A 7,107-nucleotide genomic window follows, 5' to 3' on the forward strand; every position below is an offset into this window, starting at 1 on the left:
TTTGTGGCACACTGTACCGTTCACTCTCGTACGCAACGGGATGAGCTCGTTGCTTCATGTTTTTTTTTTTTTAGTTCTGGCCTTTTAGTGGCAGTCCTTGTTAAATTTATGCACTTTTGTATTGCGGATTTGAGTTTGAAACGACTTTCTTGAATAATGTTTGATTTTAGTTTTCGTGGCAGTGATAGTCAGTGTTTTTAATAGTGACGTTATCATCTTTTGCCTCGTGCTTGTGCTCCACTCATTTTTAATTTCTGTCGCTGTAGAACTTCACAGTGGTTTGGAGACAACACAAGCAGCGATGTTTTCTGTTGCTAAAAAAAAAAAAAAAACAAAAAACTAAAAAAACAATCAACAAAAAAAAAATTAAAAAAAAATTCGTAAAAAAAAATGATGATTGCACCGGTAAAAAAAAAAAATAAAAAAAAAAAATGATGGATACACCGGTTCTCGTCCGATCACCGAAGTTAAGCATCATTGTAAAAAAAAAAAAAAAAAAAAAAATGATGATTGCACCGGTTCTCGTCCGATCACCGAAGTTAAGTATCATTGGGCCCGGTTAGTACTTGGATGGGTGACCGCCTGGGAAACCCCGGTGCTGTTGGCTCCCTTTTTTTTTTTTGTTATTATGTCGCTACCCCTGGCAGCCCAATAAAAAAGAAAAAGGTGCTGTTGGATCCCTTACATTTTCTCCTTTTTGCATCGCTACCCCTGCCAGCCCTCTTTTCATACCACCTTTCCGTTGTGACAAAGATGCTTCCTTCAGCAATTTAAACGTACCAAGAAATCCTTGACAATAACGAAACACTACGAAAAAAAAAAAAAAAAAAAGGGTTCGATTCCCGGCGGGGGCAGGGATTTTCTCTGCCTCGTGATGGCTGGGTGTTGTGTGATGTCCTTAGGTTAGTTAGGTTTAAGTAGTTCTAAGTTCTAGGGGACTGATGACCGTAGATGATAAGTCCCATAGTGCTCAGAGCAATTTTTTCAAAATCTCGCAATGGTGTCGATTTTTACATCACAAGATTGGCTCTCCTCTTGTAAAATTACTCTTAACAAAAAAAAAGCTCTATATCCTAAGAATAATTATGTGAGCGCTGACCGCCACAGAGTAATAAACAATATCCTTGTCTCTCTCTCTCTCTCTCGCACTGTCACTGCAAGTTACGCTGCATGATGCATCATAATAGGTGTGACCTTTAACTGTCAAAATGGGTTCCTTAGAACCAAGTACTACTTTCACGACACGCTGAGAACAAAAGACGCTCGGAAAGCGATTTTGTAAACGTCTGTAAGCTAACGCATCAGTGTTGTCGCACTCTCCCGCAGCTGTTAACACTTCGCAGTTGAATGTTGCCAATAGCACTGGTAGCGGCCACGGATCATCTTACACTGGCTCGACTATAGGATGTCTCAAACATCATCTGAGGTAAGCAATTGTAGTCGACCACAGAAGATGCGTGGTATATATGGAAGGTGTTCCCGTAGGCAAAAAAGCTTACGAGAAAAACGAAGAACGAAAAGGTCGTACAAGAGTGTAAAGTTACCTGAAAAAGCTACTGAAATTCCAGTTCGAATCACATTAGAAATTATATATGTATATAAAATCACAACATAAACTGAAATTTCTCTGTTTCCTGTTGATTTATATACTGTTAATAATTGAATACCTATCGGAATTTAAACATACAGGGTGTCCCATTTATCTTGACGACCCTAAATAACTGTTTGTCCAGATGAAAATCACAAAATGTTTAGAGTACATTCGAAACATTCTGCGTGGTGTCTGTTTGTTCTATATCGTGTCTCTCTACCACTTTCGCGCAACGACGCTCTGAGCGTGTTTTTTAGGGAATTGACTAGTTTGAACCTGGGGCCTGTTGCTGGTAAGGAGACGCCAGACCACACATGACTTGTAGAATTCAGAAGAGCTCAGTGACACTAGCGATGATATAACAAAATACTTAATGATTTCAGCATCAGCTCCACTGCACTCCCTGTAAAAGAATCTTAATACTAACTAAATTTAGTGGAAGGGGTTCAAGGCTTTCCTATTTTTATTTAGCTGGTAAAATAACGTCGAAAAAGCAGTTAAGTTTACCATTGGAAATTTTATTCTACTCACAAAACATTGTTTATAAATTGCACTATTGATAAAAGGAAATGTTTTAATACAGGATGGTAAAAACCAACTGCGTTCAACAAAAATGTGAACGAATATTCCCTGAATGGGTTTCCAAGTTCTACAATGGATCGAAGGATGACCTATACCATATCACATCTATAATCTAGGTTTAAATTAAGTTTCACAAAAGAGAAAAACCATCAAAATGGTCTACAGTGACCCTCAATTATCTTTAATTACTTATCTAACTTGTCGGAAATTACAGTGGCTGATGCGGCTTCTCAATAACTATATAACAGAAAAATCATCGAGTTTCAGATTTTTACTTCAAGTGGCAAATGTGAACACCATGAGCTTTAATTGACGATCGATACTAGTATTACGCAAAGGGGATGTAACAGATGAGTCTTCTGCAGTTCTGAGTGAAGCCTTATGCGCTCAAAAATGCGGCATCGCGTGCGTTCATTACCTTGTTGGTGTTCGTCAGGGGGCGGCGGCCGGCGCAGCTCCGTCCAGCTCGCCCTCTTGGAAGCAACTCTCAAGCAAATCTCTCCTAACTTCTCCTTACTACAATTTACCAAAGTTGGTTTAAAAAAAACTATCTGGCTGTGTTTTCATCTGACCAATCAGGGTCTCAATGTTAACCTTAAGCTCCGCCTACAAAAATTCTGTCTATCCAATGAGAAACATTATACTTTTCGTGGTGGGGCAATGTTTTTAAAGTTTGCAACGTAACAGAGACGCGAAAAGGTCTCACGCTAAAACTTGCAGCTGGTGTGGTCCTTTTAGCGTTATCGTAAGATCTATACTGTTCTTCTGGAGGGCTCTATCTTTTAACATGGGCTGCGGGGTGGTCCTAACGTAACAGAGACGCGAAAAAGTCTCACGCTAAAAGCTTGCGGGTGGTGTGGTCGTAGCGGTTAGCTGGCGACGTGGGTGTCCGTCCCTTATCGTAGGGCCTTCCAGCTTAACACGATTCTGCTCTCGGCTTCTGTTCTCGTTTCTCCCCTCGGAACTGCGTCTGTCTCACGGTGGGAAGGTACGACATGCATTTAGGCATTCTTGTGTTAGTCTGTGGTATTCCATTTGCTCACTCGTTACTCGTATTACTTTGGTTAATTTAATGTCACGATTTATTCGGAGCTATGTGCAAAAATACTGTATTTGCTTATCATGTCAGGGTCTTCATGGAAGGTGTTGGATTTGCCTGACACTTTACAACATGTTCCTTAGCCGGCAGGGGGACATCATTCAGCATGATTGCCTTCGTTGTAGCTTTGTTTCTTACAAAGATGTGAACAGCGGTATGACCTTTTTAAATGGCACCCTGTATTTGTTATTCGATAATTCGTTTCCTCTCCTAAAGACCGATTCAAAAGTGTATCACAGTGTACCATCCACTGAAACACAATGTTATTAATTACATAATACAACATTGACTTTGAGCCCGTGATGACAATCTCGTCCACTTGCTGGAGTTGTCAGAAAATGAATGAAAACCAAGTAAAAACATAACATAAACTGTCTTTGACTCTCCTGTACCACTGCCCGGGAGAAGAACATTCAAAGGTGCTCAGAGTGCTGACCCTATACACTGGCGCACTCGTTGAGTGAAAGGATTATTTAAAGCTTCCAGTGTTGCCAGCTGAAGAGAATTACAAGCAAGCGCGATACATTCCTGCATGTCCTCTGGAGTTATTGGAATATCGCAATAGACAACGTCTTTAATGCATCTCCAAAGTAAAAAGTCCAGAGGATTTAAACCAGGAGACCTAGCAGGCCAAGTAACTGTTCCTCCTCGACCAATCCATCTGGCAGGATACCTTTGGTTCGGAACACGACGTGCACGCAAGGCATTATGTGCTGGACATCCATCGTATTGATACGACACAAGCATTCTGGTTCTTAGCGGCACTTCATTCAGAAGTGGAGGAAGAATTCGTCTTAGCAAGTTGGCATACGCTGTGCCGTTTAGACTACCATTGATTAAATAAGTGCCAATAATTGTAGTATCAAGCGTCACACGTCAGACGTTAACTCACCATCGACGCTCATGTTCCACCTGTCTAAGCCATCGTGGGTTGTCTCTGGACCAATAACGTATGTTCCTTGTATCTGCCTGTCCTTTGTTTGAGAAGGAATATTCATCGGTAAATAGAGCATTGGAGAACGGGTTGGCGAGCATTTGCTGCTGTGCCCACTGACAGAACTGTACACGATTCTGTAAATCATTCCCAAGCAATTCTTGAAGTAGGTTTACATGGTAAGTATGGAACCGGTGACGTGTAAGAATACGATGTACACTGGTTTTAGGAATGCCAATCTCGTGTTCAAATGGTTCAAATGGCTTTGAGCACTATGAGACTTAACATCCGAGGTCATCAATCCCCTAGATCTTAGAACTACTTAAACCTAACTAGCCTAAGGACATCACACATCCATGCCAGAGGCAGGATTCGAACCTGCGACCGTAGCGGTCGCACGGTTCCAGACTGAAGCGCCTAGAACCGCTCGGCCACTGCGGCAGCCCAATCTCGTGTTCAAGCTGTCGTGTGCTCACATGTGGATTCATAGCAACTGAAGCAACAGTAACTTCGGCAGCTTCGTTTGTGCGAGTTCTACGATGATAGCGTTGTCGTGGGTTGAAACTTCCCGTTTCCTGGAGCGTCGCAACAAGACGAGAAAACATCCGTCGGGAAGGTGGGTTATTGTCGGGATATCGCTCTCTGTACAGTACCGCTGCCTGCGTAGCATTTTCGCCTACCTTCAACAACAGAAACAACTACAACAACAACAATAAAAGAAACGTTATGACGATGCAGTTTGTGGAAAGTACAGCCTTTACTGTATGCCTACTCTACACAACAGTATTTAAAAGGACTGCCGGCCGGGGTGGCCGAGAGGTTCTAGGCGCTACAGTCTGGAACCACGCGACCGCTACGGTTCGAATCCTGCCTCGGGCATGGATGTGTGTGATGCCCTTAGGTTAGTTAGATTTAAGTAGTTCTACGCTCTAGGGGACTGGTGACCTCAGAAGTTAAGTACCATAGTGCTCAGAGCCATTTGAACCATTTAAAAGGACTAAACTACTGTACTAAATATACCCGTACATAAGAAAACAGTATTGCAATTACTGTTGTGCAAATTACATTCCCCACAGATGAGTAGATTTCTACCTTCTCTTAGTTGGTGTACATTCTACTTACACATCTCTTCAACTGACGCTGGTGGAGGGGGATGACTGGTGTGCGCTCTACTTATGTTTGCTTTTATTTTCTGTCAGCCTCAGCACGTGGATGTTTTCCATTACCCAGAACACCTGCACTAAGCGTTGGGAGCGTCAATGTCAAGGTTGTCTTATGTGATTAATAACATTGTGTTTCAGTGAATGGTACACTGTGATACATTTTTGAATAGGTCTTTAGGAGAGGAAATGAATTACCGAATAAAAAATACAGGGTGCCGTTTAGAAAAGTCATTCCGCTGTTCATATCTTTGCAAAAAACAAAGCTACAACGAAGGCAGTCATGCTAATTGATATCCCCCTGACGGGTAAAGAACATTTGCTTGAAACATTTTGTAATTTTCATCTGGTCAAACAGTTATTTAGGACGGTCAAGATAAATGGGACACCCTGTATTGGATTTCTTGCTTTCTTGACCGTGAAAACAAAAAACTGAAAAACCTGGCCAGTTGTTATGTGGTCATTTGTCTTATAGCAAGACATAAAATATGTTGTAAAAAAATGACGTGCGTTTGACTGATGTTCGAAGCCGCGTACAGCAAAAGAGGTGCGGATTGATAATTTAAAATTTCAAGGCGTAACTTGGAATCTTAGAATTTTCAAGAGTAACAGAGCATATTTGACCGGCGTATTATGTAGACTGTGCAGTTTGCTATTGTGTGGGGCGACGCATTTCTTCGATTTACACCTCCCGCTCTGTAGGGAGACTCTATGGGTTAGGATGGTGCGAGCGTTTAGTGGAGGTGCTCCAGAGAAAGGCACCTGCAGATGTGGCATGTCCCTTATTGAAGCACCTGTGCAGCGTAGCGCACCAGGTCACAGGCCACTCAACTCTGCTAAGCTGTCTGCTTGCAATCTCCACGATGCTGAAGTCGATTTTCCACCGAGTGCTGGCAGCTGAGTAAGACGGCCACGTGGTTCCCGCACCAGCGGCGTATGTATTCGACGACGGTGTATCTGCTGCCGACCCGGATGGTGCTTGGCTGCATCATCGGTTGGGTTGCCCACGACGATGTCGCAACCGTCCTGCTGTGGCCCCGTGTTCGCGGAGACTTATTGCATAGAGCTGTTGCTCTTCCACGGTCACGAACCGGTGACCTCTGCTGCGAGGTCCATGTCGTTTTCACCCGGTAGAACACCTCCGTCCTGCTACGGTTGTGAGACTGAGAATAATTTCGTTACCAAATGTCCAGTACTTATAGTCGACAGCGTCGCGCTTGTTATGCATATGCGCCACTACCAGTCACACATGTCAAATCGCCCCTGCCACTATGACTGTGGAAATCTGCCTTGACCCTTGCTCCACGAGGCTGTGCGCTACCGTTTAGTTTGCTGTTTTAGCAAGCTAACATGTCTCACAATATTGCTCCGGACTTGTTGAATTATTACAGTGATAACCTCCCGCACTATTCTGCTGAATGGTGCTTCCAATACATTGTTCAGCCACATGCTAATATGCCCATATACGGTCAGTATGCTATACATTCATGCCTTAAGGTGTAAAAAGGGTCGAGCACGTTTTTCAGTTTGAAAAGTGGTTTAGTACAGAAGCATTTACACATCAGAAAAGAAAATGTGTGTGGTGCAATAAGCAATATCTGTCCTCCAAGTGCTCTTCTCATAATCATTCTTTCTCACTCACTTGTCCCGATAGTAAAAGTACATGATTTCTAGCGTCATTAAAAGATGTCTCAAGTGCTACACCAATGCATTTTATTTCTTACTGTTAGACAAATTGCTT

The 7,107-nt window shown here is 42.7% G+C and overlaps 1 pseudogene; it reads left to right on the forward strand.

The window, feature by feature from the left end:
- The first annotated feature begins 488 nt into the window (after positions 1-488).
- LOC124790400 lies at positions 489-607 on the forward strand (annotated as a pseudogene).
- Positions 608-7,107: the final 6,500 nt, after the last annotated feature.

The sequence above is a fragment of the Schistocerca piceifrons genome, chromosome 3 (assembly GCF_021461385.2).
Source record: "Schistocerca piceifrons isolate TAMUIC-IGC-003096 chromosome 3, iqSchPice1.1, whole genome shotgun sequence".
NCBI classification, from domain to species: domain Eukaryota; kingdom Metazoa; phylum Arthropoda; class Insecta; order Orthoptera; family Acrididae; genus Schistocerca; species Schistocerca piceifrons.